General features: G+C 44.0%; 1 pseudogene across 1 annotated transcript in view; it reads left to right on the top strand.

The window, feature by feature from the left end:
- LOC147684744 (uncharacterized) overlaps positions 1–24151 on the top strand; it is a 79524-nt pseudogene that overhangs the window by 51162 nt on the left and 4211 nt on the right. Inside the window, exon 8 of the transcript XR_015300657.1 lies at positions 9239–9314. The product of XR_015300657.1 is annotated as an uncharacterized LOC147684744 (transcript). The remainder of the gene's footprint in view (positions 1–9238; positions 9315–24151) is intronic.

Here is a 24151-nt window from a genome sequence, read left to right as displayed (position 1 = left end):
AGCACCTGGAATCAAAACAGCCTTCGTTCCGAGGACAAACACCATAGCTACAATTTGGAACTGAAGAATATCTATACATCTGGCGTTACAAAGCCACACACAGTTTCTGAGGACTCTCCACCGGCTCCAAAGAAACAAAAGATGCAATCAAACATATGCCAACTGAGGAACAGGGCATAGGTTTTGAGGGACTGCAACAAAAACATAAAGAAACTGCCAAAACACAGGCACAAGAGCAGGATCTGCACCTGCCTTCACCAAAAAAGATAGCACTAAAGCACAAGGCCACAAGCCCAATGACTTTTAGCCCACCTGGATCCCCACAAACACAACCACCCTCTCCACAGGAAGAGAGGGAGATCCCAGACACAGATTCACACAGACCCGTGGGATGACTACGAAGCGGTTCTCCCTGACCCAGACATGGAACCATTAAAGGCATCATTGCCATTCAGAGAGCAGCAGAGTACCACAAGCTCCCAATGCACACCCCTGAGGGGAAAACTGATTTCTTAGTTGAGACACATTTGCACACTGAGTGCACCGTGTAATACCTGCCAACGATAGGATCCGTACTGAATGTCTCCAAAGACATCTTCAAAGACCTAGTCAAATCCAGGGTCTTAACACCTCGTATTAAGAGGAAATGTAGGCCATCACCAACTGACCCTATATACATCAGAGTTCACCCTCCCCCGCAGACTCCTTACTCGTCACAACTACCAGTAAAAAGGGCTGCAGCACAGGGACCTGGAGAAGTTCTTCTCCAGATAAAGAAAGCAAGTGGATAGATGCTGCAGGCAAAAGGGTGGCGACTCATCATGCCAACTGTTGGAAGGTTTTCAACTCAGTGGGGCTACTCTCCCGCTATAACAGAGCAACCTGGGAAGAGATGCAGGAACTGATGCAGCATCTTTCAGACAAATATAAAACGTGAGGAGAAGGCTTGGTAAATGAGGGCAGGCAAATATCTAATGCCACAATCCAGCGTGCATTAGACGAGGACGGACACAGCTGTGAGGGGCATCAATACCTCCATCATGCTGCGTAGACATAAGTAGTTACCCATTTCTTGCTTCAAACTAGAAGTGCATCAACACATTCTGAACGTCACCTCCGATGTGTTAAAACCTTTTGGGCCCACTGTGGATACCAGCTTGAAAAAATAAAAAAAGACACGGATACAGCCAAATCAATCGTTGCCTTAAATACACCTCAAAAGCTGCAGCCCTATCAGTGTTACCAAGGTAGAAAGGCTGCAAAGCCTTCTACCAGTGACAACACTCATATCCTTGCCAGCAACAACAGTACCACCAGCAAAACCATGACTACTATAGAGGCGGATACAAAAACAGAGACAGACGTAGAGGTAGAGGCACACCAGTAAGGGGGCCTCTACACCTAAACAGTGACTTTCCCACACTTCACCCTCGAACACAAAACACTAGTCGGGGAAGGCTGCAACAATTTCACCAGTTGTGGCCAGACATAACATCAGACCAATGGGTACTACAAATAATCAGCCAGGGATATTGCCTAGAACTAACTCAACAACCACCAAATATCCCACCAAAGAGACACATACTAAATCCACAGCATCTACATCTGCGGAAGGAAGAAGTAAAGGCATTATTAAAAAATAGGAACCTGTCCCAAGGAAACATCTCAACAAGGGAGACTACTCCCTTTATTTCCTCATACCAAAAAAGAATGGCTCACTATGACCCACCCTAGACCATCCCCTCAATCGATACATACTGTCCGAATACTTCCATATGGTGACAATGCAGGACGTAATACCACTACTACAGTGGGGCGACTTCATGACTGCGTTAGAACTGAAAGACGCATACTTCCACATCCCAGTCCACCCAGTCAATCACAAGTACCTATGGTATGTGGTAAGTGAACATGACACCAGCACAAAGGGTGTTCACAAAATGCCTAGCTGTAGTAGCTGCAAAATTACAAAAGGAAACCACACAAGTATTTCCATATTCAGACGGTTGGCTGATCAAGTGTCCAACCAAAGCCAAATGTCTCAGACACTCAAAGCATAATACATCTCTTACACAAATTGGGCTTCAAAATTAATGCAACAAAATCCCATCTCCTGCTCCAAACACAACCCTGTCTTGGAGCGATACTCAATTCAGTATTGGGGAGCAGCATACCCCAATCCACAAAGGGTTCTAAATCTCCAGAAACACCTGGAATTTTTTCAGCCACATCATCACACCTGCCAGTCAGAATAGTGATGCGCCTTCAAGGGATGATGTCTTCATGCATAGCAATAGTGCCTCATGCAAGACTACACAAAAACCCCTACAAGAGTGCTTAGCATCCCAATGGTCACAAGCGGGGGCAACATGGACGATCTAGTGTTAGTTTCACCCAAGGTCCATCAGGCACCTCAAACATACTGAAAGGAACAGCCTTCAAGAACCCAGTCCTGCAAGTGACAATCGCAGCAGATGCATCACTCATGGGTTGTGGTGCTGATATGATGGGAATTGTGGTTCAGGGACACTGGACCACACAACAACAGACATTACACATCAACATTTTGGAACTATTAGCTATTTACATGGATCTCAAAGCATTCCTACCAAATATTACAGGAAAAATATCCTTCTTCGAACAGACAATTTAACAGCAATGTATTGCATTCAAAAACAGGGAGGGGCCCATTCCATTCAACTGTCACACCCATCACAGAGCATATCGAAATGGGAAAACAGTCCCAAAGTCCACCTCCTGCTGTAATGCCTACCAGGACAGGAAAACTCTATTGCAGACCTGATAAACAGGAACCAGCAACAAGTTCACGAGTGAGAAATACACAATCAATTGCTACAACAATACTTCCAAAGGTTGGGAACTCCAACAATTGTACTCTTCCTCACCGTCAAACTCAAAAGGCCAAAGCTTCGCATCCAGATACCCACACCCTCAATCCAAGGTGAATGCACTATAAATGAACTGGTCAGGGATATTTGCCTGCGCTTTTCTGCCTCTCCCACTCATTCCATTCGTGATCAGGAAAATGAGACCAACTTCATTCACCTTGATTCTCATAGCTCCCACATGGGCTCGACAACCAAGGTACACAACACTTCTAGAGGTATCCCTAATACCTCACAAGAAGCTACCCAACTATCCAAACCTCCTCACTCACAGCGAGGGCAGGGTGAGAAAGCCAAACACTCAACAGCTCAATCTTGCAATCTGGCTCCTGAAGTCATAGAGTTTGGATACTTAAATCGATCTCCACAATGCATGTCGATTTTAAAAGATGCCAGAAGACCAACCACAAGAGCATGCTATGTTGCTAAATGGAAACGTTGTGTTCACTATTATGTGTCATAAAACATTAATCCATCCTCTGCAACAGGACAACAACTACTTTATTACTTCTTACATTCCCAAAAGGTTAAGTTACCATATACCTCCATACGTCTACATTTAGAAGCCATTGCAGAAAATCTGCAAAATAGGTAGCATCAATCCCTTTTCAGCCTTCCTGTCTTCAAAATCTTCATGGAAGTATTGAAAAGAGTAATTCCACCTTGTACACAACATGTACCTTCATGGAACTTAAACATTGTGCTAACAAGACTCATCGGGTCACCATTTGAATCACTTCATAACTGGGAAATAAATTCTTAATGGGGAAGGTAGCTTTCCTAGTACCAATAACCTCCCTACAAAAAGTCAGCAAAATACATACGCTCACAATTCAAGAATCTTATTTTCCAGTTTTCCAAGATAAAGTACTTTTTATGCACAAACCCAAAGTTCTTACCAAAAGTTATATCAGCATTCCATTTAAATCAAATTTAAGAGATAACAGTTTTCTACCCAAAACCAGAAACTGTGGCAGAACGTGCATTACATACACTGGATGTTAAACGTGCATTTCTGTACTATTGGAATGGACAACACCATTCAGAAAAACACAACTGTCTGTATCCTTCTCAAATCTACGGAAAGGTAGCGTTGTCTCAAAATATGGACTATCACGATAGATAGTCAATTGTATGCAAGTTTGCTCTGTCAAAGCTAACAAACACTATTAATTCAATAAGGAAAGCAGGAGCAACAATGTCTTTTGTTGGCAATATCCCTCTCATTGACATTTGCATAGCAGCATTATAGATAGACCCACACTCTTTTACAAAACACTATTTTGTGGATGTACAAGCCAGACAACGGGCTCTAGTTGGACAAACGGTCCTTCGAACATTATTTCAAACAAACGCGCCATCTCATGCCTAAAGCCCCGAAAGAGGGGTACTGCTTTACAGAGTATGCATAGCGTGTGTATCTGCAGCCAAAACATGCTACGACTAGAGTATGTTACTTACCCTGTAAGCATCTAAGCATCTATTCGTAGCGTGTAGTGCTGCAGATTCACATGCACCCTCCCGCCTCCCTGGCTTTTATTAGATGGTGACAAATATACACACAAATGCAGCATGTTCAACAACAAAGCTAACTTAGCAGACTATATCCTCACTCCCTAGATGGCAAAGGGAAAAGAACATTATCTAACAAAGGAGCCGTTTAAAATGTGCAATACCTCGAGGGAGAGGAGAGACGACGCACATCGCCAACCATAAAACATCCTTGAGGAAAAATAACTTTCATAGTCTGCGCCCAACACTAAATGGCAGGAGTATGCCTAGCATTTGTATCTGCAGCACTATACGGTGCAAATAGATGCTTCCAGTGTAAGTAATTTACTCCATTAGCAGGGAGGGTGCAGGAGTGCAGTTGTTTCACTGCTGTATTACGGTGTGTTATATTTGTAACACAGCAGTTTCTAGTGCAGTAGGGCTCGTAGGGGGAGGAGCAAGATGTACTGACAAGGGCAAAAGAACTAGTGGGAATGTGTTTGCAGGGTGGTTGAAGACATTTTTGGGTAAATTAATCAACACTTCCATCTGGCTTGCATCCAAAAGTGACACAAACTGTCTCAAAGCGGTATTTAAAATAACACACAGCCATGCTCAGGGTAGAAATCACAACTAGCACTGTAGGCAGTTGATCATGTGCTGAAAAGCAGAGTAATTAACACACTTGGGCCTGCTGGTTTCAGAGCATTCTCTCAGTTACTCGCAAGGTCACAAGTCATGGGGGGTTGGTAATGTTTAAAATGGCGGCGGGCTGGCCAGGCCACTCGCCTCTTCAGAGTCCAGTCCTGCCACTGAAAAGTCACTCCCTCTGCAATTCGTGGCGGGGTGACGGTCATCATTTTAATTTGTACCGCAGGCATGTGCCGGTGCGAGGGCATCGCAGCCATGATTCGCCACAACCAACCACCAAGCCAGCCACCCACAAACTGCAGCAGCCAGTGTTCACACTCGCAGGACGTGACATTCCTTGCGGCGCCTAAAGTCTCTGACAGACTGTATCACACAATTTGAAACGATGACTGATGTCCCGGTAGTAGCCATTGGGCACTTCCTTGATGTGACGTCAGTCAGAGCTGCACTAGGGAGGGTACCTTATTAATATATTGTAGCAGCCATCAGAGCCCCCAAGCCTGTGGGAGCGGCGTGTGCACGCCATGGCTCCTTGCCTGCCACTCCAGCTTTAGTTTAGCATAGTAGGCAGTGCTAACAGCTTGACAGCTGAGGAGCTATGCCTATAATCCTCATAGTGCTTTTTAGTGTGGTGATGCAGAGCACCACAATGAAATGTGTTAGTCAAACTCCTGATGCCTGGTACTTGGCAGTATTGGCTTACTGCACACAGATGGAGCATTGAATATGCTCCTGCAGTGCTGAAGTGCATCAGAACTTGAAACCCACAGAATGGTGCAAGGATGAGATATGCTTGAGAAGTGTCCATCCTGCACTCTAAACTGTGAAGCATGTCCCGCCACCACAGAAGCTGAGTGTGGACAAGACACAATACATTGGTGGACATGTGCTGCAGTTCAGAATAAGGACAGGATCCACTCTTGCAGGATACATGTCTACTTAGAAGTGCTTCTATTCTCTACCATGAATCGTTTTTAATCTGGATATTAATTGTATTAATCATAATCTCATACAGGCTGCTTATTTCTTTTTAGTCCCAGTGCGGAGCGCTGAAACCTATCAGACACTCACCCCCAGTCACAGATCTGGGTTGAATCCATCATCGTTCTTTCTTTCACTTCACCACCTCAGTTCAGACCCAGCTATATGCAAATCAGTCCTGACCCTGTGTCTCATGGGAACAGTCCAGCTCGAACTGCCAAGCCACCTTTTTCCTGAACCGGAAACAAGCATCCTGGGACCGGTTTCGGGTTAACACCCCTCATCAGCCAGGCTAGCTTGAATCCAGTGGGAAAGAGAGCATTGGACCCATCATCTCTTTGTGTTTGCTTGCATTACTTGTGGACACTGCATGTGAATATATTTAATTATTTTCACTGGTACACGCACAAACCTCAAAGTGAAAGTGTGTAAATTAGTGGTATATCTAAGTCATTAGATCAACATATTTGCGAAAAAAGTAAAATTGACTTTCAAAATATATTTGCATTATATTGGCGGGAATTTGAAAATGGTTTGCTTTCCATTGGTGTCAAGCCAGATGTTATCAAATCTTAAAAGAATGGACAAAATTGTGTTCAGAAACATATACATATGCTGCATACCTTAAGTTTTCATTACCAAGTATAGACTCAAAAACAAATGTCATTAGATCAACATATTTGCGAAAAAAGTAAAATTGACTTTCAAAATATATTTGCATTATATTGGCGGGAATTTGAAAATGGTTTGCTTTCCATTGGTTTCAAGCCAGATGTTATCAAATCTTAAAAGAATGGACAAAATTGTGTTCAGAAACATATACATATGCTGCATACCTTAAGTTTTCATTACCAAGTATAGACTCAAAAACAAAGTACGAGCAGGAAAATTCGGTTAAAACTAAAGTGCAAAAGAACATCTAAGAATGTTGAAAGTAAACAAACAAATCCAAAACAGAAAAAACCCAAATACAAATAAAATCATCGGCGTTTATATTTTGCCTGAAGATTGGGGAGAAAGGTCAGTCACTTGTTTGTTCAATTTCAAGTATGCCTTTTTCGGATATTTTTGTCAAAATAAAATTCTATTTATGGATTTGTTTCAAACATTTTAAATATTAAATTATTGGTGAATACTTTTTAAGGTTGTATTGACCCTCTTCAAATATTAGCAGGATTTGTATGTTGTCAACTGAAAAATACACACTAAATAAGTGTGTAAAGGAAATAACGACAGATGTGACTATCCCATATACAATCTTTATTGAACTATAAACCTTACTTAGTCTTAATCTAAGTTCCATTGTAGAAGTATCAATTAATTAAGATTTATTGTCCTCACTTTATTTATGTTTCTTCATCACCATTCTTTATTTTTTGGTTATTTATACAACATTGATCAAGCGCCAAAATTGTGACATGAGAATACAATAACAGGCACAAAGAGGGTCAGACACATAGGGCACAGATAAGTGTTATTCTTCTTGTTTGAAAGGTTGCCAAATCAAAATTGCTGAACAGCATATTGTTTCAACAATCCCACAGGGAACTTACTCATTTATTCAGAAATTAGTTGTGCATTAGTACCATTGTGATTGGCTGCCTGTCAGAAAAGATGTGGCTTGGAAAGCCTGCTTCTCACATGTTAGCTGACATTTTCACAGTGGCCTGTGTATCTTTTAGCATAAATCCTGCTACTTGTCCTTTTCAGTGTGTGGTAAGCAGAAGATACTGAAAATCCATGTTTACATTGGGATTCACTTATGTCTCTCCACCAACTGAAAACAACAAACCCAGCCCTTTTTAGCGCCACATAGCAAAGAAGACTTTTGACCTTTGAGATAAATTGCCTGTCTATATCATGAGCTGTTTGCACATAAATAATGTCATCAGTCATTCCCTTCTTAGATCCTCAATTCAGCAGGTAGTGACTGGGGGTAGGTTATAGTCAGAGGCTTCTTTACAGAAGGATATTGATGTGCTGAAATATCAACCTCTTTTTCAATGTCTGCTTTCTTGAAGAGGGCAGCAGGATTTCTTCAAATACTCTAGACTCTACAGTCAGGCCAACATTTCCATTTTATTTTTGTCGGAACACAAAACCTTTTTGCCCCATGGAAGAGAATGAGAACGTCTAGAGCCTTTTTTCGTGCTTTGTACCATGCTGCAGCATGGGTCGATTTGTGGAATGATTGGGATATTGTTGTCGTACTTCTAGCAGTGTTGGCCGTAAAAGCCGGTAGCTTCTCCCAAGTTCCCATTGCACTCTGGGTTCCATATGTTTGGTCTTTCGTGCACCTTGGTAGTGCAATGCTCCGTCCAGGTTTTGGGCTGTGCTCCTAGGAGAAAGACTTTCAAATTCTTTCTTACCTATCCTCTGCACAGCTGTATCCCTTAGTTGGTTTTCATAAGCTCTTTGGTGCTGTGCTCATTGGTAGAGTCTCTGCTTTGAATTGCCCTCACCACCAGAGGTAAATTCCATGACCTTCCAAATGTATTCTCAATCATGTGAATCTCTTCAAGTTAACTTTAGTAGAGCCCAGTGAAATTGGTTTTCTGGTAGCTGTTTTGGGATCACTATTACACTTATCTAACCCAGCTGTTTTTATTTTTAATTCATTTTCTAAAGATTTCCGAAATAGTTTTCAAACTTGAAGACGCGAGTTAGGAAGTGTAGTTAAATTAACAAACTATTTAATACATTTTATTTCCAAGCTGTTAGGCAGCAAAACGTGTGTGTTTTAAAAGACTGTGTAGACGTACTACAAGTACTATATGTGGTTAAGAGAAGAAAAAGAGCAAATTGAGCACTCTTCTTATTCCAATCCCAATGACTGAGTATCTGCATTCACTTGCTGTCAATGCACTAATAATCATTGTGTTTGTTACATCCTCTGTGAACATGAACTACTTATTAGGAGGCTGTCTAATGCTCATATAGTTTCAACAGAGACAATTTTTGAAGTGCTGAATGTTTGAACCCATGAATCTATAGAGATTTTTTTCAGTAAATTCTTTTGGCTGTTGAGTGGAGGTTAGTTTCACAGCCTTTTGGACATGAAACTGTACATCATGATTATTAATATATAGATCTTCATAGCGGTATGTACTGAAATCGTTTTTATGGCTTGTCTAGAAGCTAGAAATATATACACCATTTTAATTCCTGCAGTGCTTACATTTCAAATCAAAGTGTCAATTTCTTTACAGCATCAAGCAAAATTGTGACATGATTCCGGATCCATCCAAGAGCAGCTTACACTTTGCATTCATTGAAAAGTCACAGGTAAATTATTTTTGACAATATGATAAATAAAAGAGTTTTGCTTGCAGTATGGTTGGCCAATCTTTTTCGATTGTCTGTGGTTTTAGGAGAAGATAGACCTCTTGTTAAGTGAAAGCCTTTTGCACAGTGTGTGGAATACATTCTTTATAGGATGAATCCCCACCAATTGTAGGTGAGGCTTGGTAATGCCTTACAGAATCAGATCACTTTTCTTCCACAAATAGGTTGCTGTGTATAGCCCTGTGTGAGGGAGTGCCTAAGCATATGCAGGGACCCTTTCCATGCTGGCATACCTTTTAGGGAGACTGACCAAAGGGACTGAGTGGTGTATGTGCCGACAGGAAAACTCTGCTCTTAGCCGCTTGTGTAGACTTGGTCTGGAGTGATTCAGAGCTCAAGTTGGGTGCCAAATTACTATGGGGCATCTGCAGGTGTTGAGACTGTGTGCATGACCCAGAGTTGATGCTCACTAAGGGGGTGATTAGTATAGCGGGTGGATCACCACCGCCCGTATGGCGGTGGCGATCCGCCCTCCAAATGTCACCGCCCACATGACTTTTCCCACACCACATTACGATGGACAGAAAGACCGGCCGCCGGGTTACCGCCGGTAGGCAATCCTCCCGATTTCCTACCAGCCGGAAAAGCACAGCAATATGATGGTGGTGCCTTGCACGCACCGCCACCCATATTACTATGATGGCGGACTAGTGTCTTTCTATTGCGATGACTCCGCCATGGAAAGGCATGCGTTTTTTTCTTTGGGGGACCGTTGCGGGCCCCCAGGGTGTTGGGGGATGGGGGTGCACCCTGCATTTGCATGCACAAGGTGGCAGGCACCGCACGGTGCCTGCCACGTTGTGCATGCAAATGCGAGACATGCATATATTGCATTGTGGTGGGTACTGCTTCCAGCACCGCCCTCCACAATGCAATGTATGCGTGATGCCACCACCACCATGGCAGTGTCATTCTAATTGCCGGTGCAGGACCGCCGCACCACTGCCGGCCGGTCCCAGCACCACTAGGTTACCCGTAATCCTAATAGGCACCTTAGTTTGCTGCAAAGAGATAAGATAGAGACCTGCCCCAGAGCAGGCATGAAGTGTATGGCTTTGCTTCCGACAACGTGAAGCTTCAGAAGGTTCCAAGCCTGGGGATCTCCCTCGAAAATGAGGAGCAGGATTTTCTTTTTGACTCAAGGGCTGAGGAGGTCAAAACTAAATATTTTAAATGAGTTGTTAGCGCTCAGTCTGGAACATCAATGCATCTGCTGAACATTTAATTTAATATCCACCTCCAAACACCCCTTTATTGATAGTAATCAATTCCAATAATCATGGCTAAACCATTTTGGGGATTTAAATACTTAATTTCCATTTGGAAGTGACCCATGGGGAAATCAAATTTAAGATCGTGCGCCACGTCTGCCCTTAAAATAAAGTGGAAACCAATGTTAATGTGCTCCACGAGGAATCGACGATTGGCTGAGTCAAACAAGACCGCTCCATTTACTACTTAAACTACTGGCCGAATGACCCAGCTGAAGATATAAGATCTAAGGAGTTTACGGCTCTGCTCACCAGCCTTAACTTCTCCCCTCAGCTGAGTTCGGCCACCCACATCAAAGGTCATCAACTTGACCAAATTTGGTCCCTTAACATCCCCATGGGCCCTTCAACCATTTCCCCTTGTTCCTGGTCTGACCATTCCCTCATCTCTTTCACAGCTAGCCTCGGACGGCCACCTAAACCTCCTCTGCCCAAAAACATCTGGGCCAGAAAGTGGGATAAGGCGGCCCTCCCGGCGGTTTGCTCCTCCTTGGAGGCTACCAGCCCGGAGCTTAACGATTTATCCCCTTCCTCCCAGCTCTCAGCCATTAACAACTGGCTGCTAAAGGCATGTAATTCCACCGTCCCCCTTAAGAGAGTGACTGTTAAACGCGCCCACGGGGCCAACCGATGGTTTACTCCCGCCCTCAGGGGGAAAAAAATTGCGACCCGTAGAGCGGAACGCGCCTGGCGGCGCACCTACTGCCCCCTCCTTAAGGCTAGTTACTGCCTGTCCCTAAAAGAGTACAAACGAGACATTCTAAAAGCAAAAACGGAGTACTTCTCTGGCAGAATCTTGGCAGCAGAAAACCAACCGAAGGAGATATTCAATACTATTCATGAATTGGCGGCCTCTGACAGGGTGGTCTCAAAAATCCCTCCGTCCCAGACACTCTGTAACTCCCTTAATTCTTTTTTCTTTGAGAAGATTTCCCTCATTAGGGCCAACATCCCTCCCCCACCCATGGTACCTTCTGCTGTTCCTCCACCCCCCCCGCCCCCCTCCTTTACTGAGTTCCCTCCCCTCACCCGAGACTCTCTGCTCCCTCTTTTAGCTCGGATCAAATCAGGCTCCCCTCGGGACATTGGTCCTGCTTTTGCTCTAAAAGAGTTTTTTTCTAACTGCTATTCCCCACCACTTACTTTTATCAATCACTCCCTTAACTCTGGTATTGTCCCCCTTGCCCACAAATCAGCAGTCATCATCCCCATTTTGAAAAAGCCTGGCATCGACCCCTCTGCGCCCGCCAATTACCGCCCGATCTCTCTTCTCCCCTACCTCGCTAAGGTCTCAGAGGCTCATATCACCAGGTCCCTGAGTACCTTTGTGGAATCCACAGGCTGCTTGGCCGCCCGCCAAGCGGGCTTTCGCCCGCTGCACTCTACCGAGAAGGTAGTTGTGTCGGTGATGGATCAATTAAGAGAGGGCATCGACATTGGCCGGCCACAGGCCCTAGTCCTGTTAGATCTGTCCGCCGCGTTCGACACGGTGGACCATGACATCTTGTTGACCCGTGTCGAAGCGGCAGGCATTGGGGGCTCGGCCTATGCTTGGCTCCGTTCCTTTTTGACGGACAGGGAACAGGCTGTCCATCTTGCCAACTTCACTGCTCCTCCTAGGAGGGTGACTTGTGGAGTCCCCCAAGGCTCTTCCCTGTCCCCCTTGCTTTTCAATCTATACATTTCACCCCTCATTTTTACTTTACAGCAGATGGAGGTCTCGGTGTTTAACTACGCCGACGACCTCCAACTTGTTTTCAATCTTTCCTCTTCTCCTTCCTCAGCTTCTAATTTCCAGAAGGTTATGCTTTTTATCCAAGGGTGGATGAACTGCAACCACCTCAAACTGAATCCGGACAAGACCGAATTGGTCCTGACGGGGGGTGGTTGCAGTCCCTGGTCCCCTTCCTTCTGGCCCTCTGCCCTTGGCCCTCCCCCTATTCCTGTTCCCAAGGTTAAAACCTTGGGTATTTTCATCAATTCCATGCTTACCCTTCATACGCAGATCAATGCAGTTGTATCTGCCTGTTTTCTTTCCCTGCGGATCATCCGAAAGGTCGCCCGCTTCTTCTCAACTGCTGCACTCAAGCTCATCATCATGGCCATGGTGCTTTCGCGCCTTGACTATGGGAACGTCATCTACAATGGTGCGCCGGCTTATCTGCTCCGCCGGCTCCAACAAATTCAGAATCAGGCGGCTCGCCTGATCTACGGACTCCCCAGGTTCAACCACACGACCCCTCTGTTGCAGTCACTCCATTGGCTCCCAGTGAGGGAGAGGGCCCTTTTTAAGCTTGGATGTATCACCTACCAAGCTAGATCGGGGACCGCCCCACTTTTCCTGTGTGAAGCCATTTCCCCTTACCTTCCTTCCCGAGAACTCCGTTCCACTCACTTGGCCCTTTTGTCAGTCCCTCGTTTTAGGAAACAGAAGTCTGGTGGGGCCAGATTTGCAGTGCTGGCTCCTTCCTTCTGGAACTCACTTCCTTTTTCTCTTAGGTCGTCATCCTCCTACCTGGAATTTCGCAGACATTTGAAAACCCTCTTGTTCTCCAGATCTGTAGTCGTATAACCCTTTCCTCTGTACCCACTGGTCTTCTGCCTCTAGCGCCATGAAACCGATTTCGGTATAAGAGCGCTCTACAAATATTTTAAAATTCAAATTCAAATTCCATTCTTCTGTCTCAGTGTGATCTGAAAGTAATCAATCTGGCCAAAATTGAAGTGCTCTTCTGGCAGTCATAAACACAACAACTAATCACACCCCTCAGAGTTGTAAAAGGCCAAATTTAAGCTATGGCAACTATAGAAAGCTTAGAGAATGTACTCCCTTCCAAAGGCAGGGCTCAGTATAGGCTTATGGGCTGTATCTATACAAAGATGATTCATCCGGAAGAAAGCTAACATGATAGAACAAATCTTTGGTCAATAAATTATTTGGAGGAGCTATCTAACTAAGTTCAGGAACTCATTTAAAAGAATGAAGAACCTGGCAGATACTAAACCTAAATGCCTCTCCCAGGTATGGTAGATATTGCATTTTGTTAATTGTCTGGAAAAAACGATTACTCAGATTATTGAAGTATTACTTAGCTCGTCTTTACTCTTGCTCCCCTAAGGGTGATTTTCAGTCGATGTTTATGAAAGACTATCTAAGGACTTTAATTGTATCCCTCATCTACAAAATACAGTAAAATGTTCTGTAATTTCAGGAATTGCCCCTCTGTAACTAACATTTGTCATAATAACACCTTTAATGAATCACTTGGAGTCACTTGGTTCTCTTGACCCAGCAAATTTCAGGTCCCCTATTAAAGTCCATTTCTAGCTAGGATGGTAGGGTGGGTGGAAACTGTTACAGTCCTTCTCTGAGCTAAATATTTCGATAAACTTCAGGCCAGCTTTTTCCCAAGCTGGTTCACTTTGACAGTGGCCTTATCCATTTTAGATGTACTGGGGTGAGGTTTTGATTGCAGCAGGGTTTCAATCGTCTTCCTGTATCTTTCAGATGCATTTAACACTGTCAGCTTTGTCTTAGAAAGTAGAATGGGAGTAGCTGTAATCACTTGTGTCGAACCCTTCCCCACTGTTCCACCTTTTCAAGTGGTAATGAAGGATTCAAAAAAGTGATGGCTGGAACAGTTGAATTTTTTATTTTTATGTTTTGTTTTTTAGGGATTTTTACATAGCGCGAACTCCACCAAAGGTATCAGAGCGCTTTACATGAACACCAGTTGCGTTACAGACGGACACATTTATTTTGATAGGCATGGGGAGATTACGTGATTTACCCAGAATCACAGGATGTGAGCGTCCTTGCCGAGACTCTAACCCAGTTCCGCAGCTCCAAAGTCGACTGCTTTACCCATTAGGCCACATCCTCTCCCTCAGCCTCTGGTAATTACTATGGCCATTCCACTTTTTTTGCCCTCCATAACATCTCAGGTCTGAAGCAGCTATATCAAAATAAGCCTTGGCCTTGCACCAATAGGTACAGTCCAGCACCAACTGCCAAGGTAGGTTCTGTCTGAACCGAAACACAAGGAATCCAAGACTGGTTTCAGCCTCGTTGGGCCTCTTCAGTCAGGTGCAGCTTCATTACAGTGTCCGTTCGGGCTGTATTTTTTCCTATTGGTGCAGGACCAAGACTGATTTGCATAAAATGGTTCTCTGTCTAGAGAGACACAGTGGATAAAAAAGGATGGTCTGGAATGCGGCCCTAGTTATTGCAAGTGGCTGAGATTAATTCAGGCATTCATCCTGTCACCTTGCTGTTTGTGCATTTCTAAGTGGTGGCCTAACCCCCATATCAGTTGATCCAAAACAGTGAAATATAGGGATCCCCAAGGCTCGGCATTGTCGCCGCAACCTCCAGTGGTCCCTTTTCATGCCTACAGGCAAGGTTATATTTGCATGCGATGAAGCCCAAATGTTGGCCAGTCTTAAAGAGGAGACTCTGGACTTATCAGCAGACATTCTTTCCACCTTCGGCACAATCCAAAACTAGAAAGTTTTCCCATTTTGTGTCTCTTTGGGAACTTTCCTCCTTGTATCCTGGCATGCAAATTTCTAGCTTTCAATCTTGAGTTCTTCAAGACCTTTGAAGACAATTATCAATTTTGTTTTCCTGCTCATGAGGTCAGTTTGGTCCCTAGTCTCATGTCCCTGTGCCAACTTTTAAAAGAGAATCTTACAAGGCTCCTGGAGAACTCTTAGGCCAGACTCCAGAAAGCATCACTCAGACTCCTAGTGGATTCAGAAAACGTTATCATGTTTCTTCAGCTTTTTGGTCACTCCATTGGCTTTGGTCACCCGGCAAGAATATGATCAAGTTCTGTGTTCAGTCCTTTATATGACCTATTCCTGTGGGCTACTGTTTATATCCAAAGACTACTTAAGAATGAGCCCAGTCACCATTGGCTCTCTCAAGATGAACTCAAACAGTTATTTCTGAAATGCATGCTCACCAGAGTTGTGGGCAAAGCCTTCTCTGTTGAAGTGGATTTTCTTTGGAACTCCATTTTTAACCCCTTCGCTGCGGCGGCTATTCCGCCGCAGCGCTAAGTGGGCGGGGCGGCCGCATGCTGGTGACGGAGCCGCTCCGTCACCAGCCTCAGTTGAGCTGTGCTGATGACGGAGCGGTTCCGTCATGGCCCGCCCCGCTCAATAGAACGTTCAGCGCAGGCGCGAAATTCGCGCCGTGCATGAGCGGCGAGCGGGTCATGACGGAACCGCTCCGTCATCAGCACAGCCCACCCGCAGCTGATGACGGAGCGGTTCCGTCATCAGCGTGCAAGGGGTTAAATCACGAGTATGGCAGTCAGACAGCCACAGGACACCCGCGTCCGCCAGGATCCTGCGGCATGGTAGTCTGAGGCAGGAATATGCTAGTGGTGCCGCAGGTGCACCACAGAACATATCCAGAGTTGCCTAATCACCAGCCTTTCCATGGAAGTGGACCTGCCATGAAAAGAGTGGCAGTGAGGCAACTGAGGGGGCCTCTGGGTCTGGAGGTGCATGTGGGGAGGCACATGTACTGACCCCTGGATTTGCACCCACAGTTCCTGCATGGTGTGGCTTATATGCCACACCATGCAGGAAGGTGCAGTTGGTGCTCTGACAATGGCGGTCTGCATGTTAGGGTCTTCAATGAGCCTAACAGACCACCGCTGTCAGACCGCTGCAGCGCCACCCGCCAGACCAGGATTTAACACCTAATCTAGCAGGCGGGCGCACCACGGCTTCGGCGGTCCTACAGCGGATAGGCGCTTTGATTCCACTGCTGAAAGTCCCCCAAAGTCATAATCGGGCCCTAAATGTTTCAAAGCCAGAAACGTGGCTGTTACCAAATGTATTTACATGACAGTTTTCTTATCACATTCCTTCGTAAATGTCACCATGGTATTTTCTTGCCACTCCACCCTGTGAAGGCTCTCGAAAAAGAAGTAAATGTCATACATTTTATATTGAGCGTTCTACTTTTATTTATAAACTAATTGATTATACCATTTTCTGTAGCACCAAAAACAACACATCATCACACCATAAACACATGGGATCCTTTTACACTGTGCAATATAACAGTAAAAGCCAAAAATATAAATAGGTACAGAAACATAAAAAGATGTAGGTGATATTTGACAGTCTAGTTTCTTAATTAGGAGCAATTTCTAGTAAAAAGGCAGAACTGGTATGACTATAAATACCACATATAGGTTTCTTTAGCTTTTCTCCAACAGATTTCCAGTGCCTCCAGTAAGAGATTTATGGAGGCAGGTGGAATATTAACTTAGTTGAAAACTGTTAAAAATCCGCTGTGACACCCTCAACCAGTTTTACCAGTTTACCTACATCTTTAATGGATAGTGCATACTTTGACTCACAGAATTTAGAGCTTGGGCGTGGAATTTCCTCATTCTTTCTAACTTTACGATCTAGAGTTATGCCTGTCTGAAGGGGAGTGGGTTTAATAGCCTACTCTCCAGGGATCTGGTTTCACCAAACACACCCATCTCCAAGAGTAGAAAAAAAGCCCCCAACCACTAGATGGCGGAAAATGCACAGCATGTGCCCCTAGAAGAACTTCAGACTGCAAAATCATTGTTACAGGTAAGTAACTTGTTTCTCAGTTAGGAATTTGCAAGTTTATTATGTATGTGTTTCTGTATCTTACTCTATCAAACAGTACTTTCTTCACTTTAAACAGTTGTGTGTGAGAATGTTTATTTTTTTTAAATAGCACCATCCCAAAATATTGTGGCCTTAATATTGACTACTAGCATATATAGTTAAGTAGATGTTTACTCTACTTAACTAATCTACATTCCTTGACAATGTATGTATTGTCAAGTTACGTTATGAGTTGGGCATTGCACGCCTAGATATACAGATACACTATTCTGGTAGTCCATGTATTTGTTATGATACTTTGGCAGTAAAATATTAACATTTTGATAGTCTAGTAATAAACCCTTTCAACATTGTTATCTCATTGCTTGGGTCTCTTTATTGCATTAAGTATTATAACTCAGTTTGCAACGTTGGTTGCCTGTTTTACTTGTGATAGAAGTAAAGTGTATGTGTTTTCTCAGCTTACGTACTTTTACCCAATATAAATGCATAACCTGCACAAATTGATTAGGGTGTTCAGTTATTCGTATGTATATGGGCACACACTTTTTATTATTAACAGAAAGTTAAACTGGATTTTCAGTTGCATTGTTTATTATATTAGCTCCAAATAGACTGACAAATGGTCACAGCCACCAAGTTTTGTTTCTGAATGCAAATAATAGTTCCATACTTTGAATTCAGTTCTCATTCACTGAAACCCTTACCTATATTTTGGTATGTTTCCAAATTTTTGTTGGGTTGTTGTGTTGTGTAACAACTTTCCAACTATATACCTGTGGTATATGTTTTGACATTAGGGAAAGGACTCCTTCAGTGATTGTGCTCTAGGGTAGCTTCCAACAAGCAGTGGTAGACAGGCATTTCAATTGGAGTGTTCTATTTTAATTTTAGGACCTTTAAAAACAGGGGGGTCATCAGTGCAGTATAGGCCATGATGTCACCATTGCATATAGCATTAATGTATAGGATTCAGAGGGTGAGTGGCTCTGATCACTCAGTTCTTTGCTCCCTTGCCAAAAGTCCAGGTCTGGAAGATCTAAGATTGCTATCCCTAGCATTTGAAATTAAAGAAATGTCAAAAATAACCGCCCATCCTCTTTTTATGTGTGTAGATGGTATTTGTAAACCGCAATTACCTGCATTGGCGCCAGTGGCGATACTTAGCATTCTAAAAGAAATGTGGATGCCTTGCACCAGCGCCTTCTCTCGTCTTCAATCACACTGTTGCTGACTGCCTGATGGACAATGACGCTCAGAAACGGGTGTGAGGCAGGTTTCCTGTGACACATGCGCTCTTTACATATCCGGCAGCCCGCCATCTCAGTCTGCTAAATGAGGCTCAGCATCATCCTCCTCCTCCTCCTCTTCAGGGCCGGACTGGGAACCCAAAGCAGCCCTGGCAATTTTGCTGGCCCTGCCCCCCAGGGCCCAGTGGGGGGTTGGGGGGGGGGGGGTGATAGGGGTAGCCCTGCTGCTTGGGGCAGATATTGCAATGCCACTGCAAAACCGGCCCCCGGTAACAAAACCGGCCCTCATCAGGAAACCGTCCCCCACTACTGGAAACCGGCTCCCACCCTTCCAACCTCCGGGGAAACGCCCTGTGCCTGCTACTGCCAGTCCGGCCACGCTCTTCTTTGACAATCCCGTTATTCAGGGCTTCATATCGTACTAGAATGATGGCCCAGCCGTCTTCCTGATTAATGATGCCTAGTTATAGCCTCTTTGCTTGTTCAGTATGATTTTATGCTCACTTTGTAATGCACAGAGCATTTGCCCATTACGTTCTGGAGCTGGATAGAGTCTGTTTCTTCTTTCTATGAGTGCAGCTACACCCCTTTAGCCTTGCAAATTTCCACTCCGGGATGGATTCTTCAAAAGCGATGTCTGTGCGAGAAGGTCCTGCCTCCCAGACTAAGGGCCATATGTATCAAGCAAATTAGCATTCGCAAAGGCCGAAATTCGCAGAATTTCGGCCTTTGCGAATGCTAATTTGCTAAATGGAATGTATGAAACATTTTGGCAGCAAAATAAGGAATCGCAAAATTTGCCATTCCTTATTTTGCGATTGCACTTAAGGAATCGCAAATTGTGCTATTCCTTAAATGCAGTGTATCAAAGGAAAATTAATTCAAAAATGCCCATAAGGATACGCAAATTACCACCAACTTCTAGTTGGTGGTAAGTTGCGAATTCTTTTAAAAAAACAATTTATTAAAAATCCAAAGGTGCCATATGACGCTCATACATGCCCTTAGGGCATGTATGTGCACCATATGCCCACACATGTCATTTTCAGGGGTGCAACAAGGTGTTCTTGTGACACCCCTGCACCCTTGAAAATATTCCTAAATTGCGATTAGCAAATTGCTAATCGCAAATTTCCCCTTCATTCCTATGGGCCTCCTGGCCCATAGAAATGAATGGGAAATTTGCGATTAGCAATTTGCTAATCGCAATTTAGGAATGCTAAGGAATCGCTAAAAAGAAGCGATTTCCTACATACATACCATTTTGCGATTTCTAAATAGCGATTCCTTAAAAATCGCTATTTAGAAATCGCAAATTGGCATGATGATACATATGGCCCTAAGGGCTTAATTTAGAGTTTGGTGGACGGCTTAAAGGCCGCCGGGGTGTTGGAGGACTTTGTCTGCCACACTGATTTTAATCCACCTCCCGGATTTACACTTCACCGCTGGCCCTCTGGTGAACTCTCTGGGTTTGTATGAACCACAGTAACAGAGGTTCATACAAAACCCTTTAAAGGTTGGTGTGTGTCAGTTCTTGGAAACCGACGCTTACACCAAAGGTTTAAAAGATTTTCTGTTTCAAACCAAAATCCCAAAGCAAGAGTTGTTTTTTTAGAAAGTGAGAACTAATGGCCACAACACCATAGTAGTTTTCTTCCATAGTGTGGGAGCCATTTTTACTGTCCCTAAGAAAAAAAAGCCATCCGACCACTGACTCTAAAGAGGACGGACGGTCAGGTGGCTTAAATCCAACAGCCGGTGCCCTATTGAGCCATCGGAGGAAGGTTTATGTCGACAGAGTAAATTTTACTGACTTGAAATTGAGTGGGTGGACTGAGAGTTTGGTAGAGAGGGAACTCCATCAACGACGTTGCAATCGAGTACACTGTCCGCCAGCCCCTAAATCTAGCCCTAAGTCTGGTCGAGTGAAAATAAAGCCATGTTCCTGGTGCAAGCCAGGCAAAGAGGCCAAGACATAACAATGGTGCAGTAGCGCCATAGACCTGCTGGAAGAAAGGGAAAGTGCCACATCCCCCCCCCCCCCACACACACACTGGTTTGAAGGTATAATAAAGCCCCTAGATCCCTTGGATCCTAGCACCATTACACGTCCAGCAGTATTGATAACTAAGTCCCTGAGAAGGGCTACTTCCCATGGGCCTCACAGCCATAATACACGTCTGCAAGACCCGGGGAATGGGCCCTCCATTGGGGTTTGCGGTGTTGAACCTTGGCTGAGGTCCATGACAATCGTGCAGTGGGCCCTGGTGCAAGCAAATTAAATTTCCCCCAAACCCTAACCCAATGGCGGGACAGTAGAAACCGCCATAATTTGGGTCCCTAAAACCTAGTGCGTCCGTGCCACTGCACCTGCTGCACTGCTGGGAGCTGCGCCACTGTCTAGAGTATCTGGTGTTTCAAACCAGTCTGAAAGTGCGTAAACGCCAGCACCATGAACTACCTAGTACATAACAAAAAATTAATTCTTCAGATATGAGATCTAGGAATATCTCTGAAGGAACTCAGCCCGGATGAGGTGGGAACTGCAGGTTTGGTGAGACAACTGGTAGAAACTGTGAAAGAGGGAAAAGCGATCCACCTGTTGACTTTTGAAGAAGAATGATTCCAAGTGATGTTTCACAAGGCAGCAGCTCTGTTTCGCCCAATCACATCTCTGTATTGTGGCCTGGTCATTAAGCGTTGGCTTAGTACAACACAATCATGTTAGGCAACAAATCGATGTAAATGTCTTCAGTTTCATGTGAGGTTTTACATCTTTTAAATTAGTAAAACACCACCCAGTCCCACCTGAACCATTGAGGCACCTAGCAGAATTACATTGGCAAACTTACAATGACACGTAACGTATGCAGTCCACAAAATGAGCTCTGAAGGACACATGGTGGGTGTACTGCTTTGATATGCACCAGTCCACCTTTGACACTTTGCTTTGGCTACCAAAAGTGTCTGTCTTGTGCAAAAGCATTTAACCATTGGATTAGTGCACTGCTATTCATTGTGAGCCAGCCAATCACATGTTTATTTACTGCTTTAGTTAAAGGGGGAACATCCTTTACAACGCGGATTTTACTCCGCAAGGCTTTCACAACGCGTCCGTTACAACGCAAGTCGTAACCACGACTTGCGCTGGAGGGCGCTAGAGGATTAAGAATAGTATATTTACTATTCCAACACCTTCCCTAGTGTCCACGGGGACTGGTGTTAGAATAGTAAATCATACTATTCTCAATCCGCGCCCCCAACGCAAGTCGTGGTAACGACTTGCGGTGTAAGGGACGCGTTGTGAAAGCACGCGTTGTTATAGTACGCGTCGTAACGTCGTACATCCAGTTAAAGTGTGTTTACATATTTTTATTAGAAAAGTGGCCATCCATGCCATTAGAGGCATTATCTCGGTGTAACCAAAAGGTAGTGATTGCTGGTACCTCTATGATAGTTGAAACACGGAATTCATGTCATTTAATTGGCTGAATTCTTTTAATTGTAGGCTGCTGACATCTATTTTCACTAGCAGGTTCTGTGCCTTTGTTGTCATTCAGTTTATAGACATACTTCGTCCTCAAGTTTTTGATAGTGGTAGCATAAACCTAACTACTACCTGTCATTCAAGATAATTTTGGTGTTAATCTACAATGAAGTATGTGTGTGTAGGCTGATTCTGATTTGCTGTGGATTATGATAGTTAATCTTTGAAATAGCCACATATGTAACTTTCACTTGTGGCCTTCCGAAGGATGTTTGAAATGGATGTACGATGTAACAACGTGTGTTATTACAACGTGTGCTGTTACATCGCAGTTGTTACAACGACTGCATGTTACCACGCTATGCCTTTACAACGCAATTCTTTACATCGACTTGCGCTAGGTGGCGTGCTAACATTAAAAAAGTGTAATTTACTATTCCAACTCCAGTCCACTTATCAGTAGGGAAGGTGTTGGGATAGTAAACTACACCATTTTTAATGTTAGCACGCCATCTAGCGCAAGTCGATGTAAAGACTTGTGTTGTAATGGCATAGCGTTGTTACATGTGGTCGTTGTAACGACCGCGATGTAACAGCATTGCGGTGTACTGACCGCATTGTTAAGGATGTTTCCCGTTTGGAATTGATGATCGGAGAACACCTGTGCAAACATCAGGTAACAGGTGTAACTAAGGGCTATTCACAAACATTTGCAAATGCATGTTGGCACGTGTATATGAAACATGAAAGATCCAATTGTAAAGAGCAGCATTAATGTCAGAGTTCATACATACAGTGTACGAAGAAAAAAAACTAGGAAAATATATTGACTTGAGAATTTTGTTTTTCTCTTGTACCCTGAGGCCTTACACTTTGGCTAAAAGGGAATCCGCCTCTCTGTTACGCCTAATATGACATTTTTCTTAGTTTACAGAGCAGCCACCTACTACAGTAACACCCTTCGCATATGTAATTTATTGATACCTAACCTACTACAATGTGCCTATTGAAATGCAGGCTGCGGTGTTTGTGAACGAGATTGTAATCTCTACATTCCAAAATATGTTTCTTTGAGACTACAGACTGTCATCCAGCAACAGTGTTCCTCCATGTATGCAGGCTACATTCATACCTAGTTTTGATTGGCAATGAATAATAATAAGACATTTGCAACATTTTGGTAGTTTTACCTGAGCAATATAGATAAAACATGGCTCTTTAATACCTGCTTTACTTCATGTAATATGGAATTGTGAAGTTTAAATATTCTATTCAGCCCGGGATATAATTCTGGGACAAATATATCTCATGGGCTGGAATAAACCAAAGAAGCTCAGGGCGAGAGCCCCTGTGATATTTGCAAGTGACAATGCTCAAAGGATTCTTTGCATTGAGAACAGGATGAAGGCCTATTGTGGTGAGGGACTCCTCTGTCGCTGCTAGGAATATGTTAAAGAGTGCTTTGCCCTGTTTCCTTCCATAGGGTAGCAATCAAAACCAGACTATATCCAGTGATCAGAGGGAGTTCTTACATGTTGGATTTCAAGGTGAGGGGAGTAAAATGCCACTGCCTGCTTTGTTAGGGGCGGGGGGCGAAGAAGTGGAGATGAGCGACAACCCTGTTGGCTAAATGGGGGCAAATCAGGGAAGATGGCCAAAGGTTCCACTAAATTCTCCAGCTGAAAAGACATGGATGCAGTGTTGTAATTAATCAACCTTCTGATTTAAGAGAGATACAGACTCAAGTCAGTCGGGCCATGGGCGTGCGCCTTCACTGGACAGCCTGGGAATGCTCGCTTTAAAGGGTGCTGTAAGGCAGTGTGGAATTTTCAGTTGACTAGGTGTACTGGGAATTTCTGAGTGTTTTTTTCCCTGTGTTATGGGGTCATGTAGTCTGTTGCGTTACCAATGTCCTAAGGTCTGTAATATCTCAATGCCTGGAAATCGAGATGTCCCAGAAATGCAGGAAGCCTTTACTCCAGTGGAGCCGTTCAGCTAATTCCATGCCGACACCATCCCAAGAACTATATGGGAATAATTAATTTGCCTTAAACATTGTTCTGATTGTTCTGATGGATATTCTACCTATTTCGTATGACAGAGGCTTTATATTTGTGTGTTCTTGAGGACTGAGTA

The sequence above is a fragment of the Lissotriton vulgaris genome, chromosome 10, assembly GCF_964263255.1.
Source record: "Lissotriton vulgaris chromosome 10, aLisVul1.2, whole genome shotgun sequence".
NCBI lineage: Eukaryota > Metazoa > Chordata > Amphibia > Caudata > Salamandridae > Lissotriton > Lissotriton vulgaris.
The sequence above is the reverse complement of the archived record's forward strand: the minus strand, read 5'-3'. Positions and strand labels throughout refer to the sequence as shown.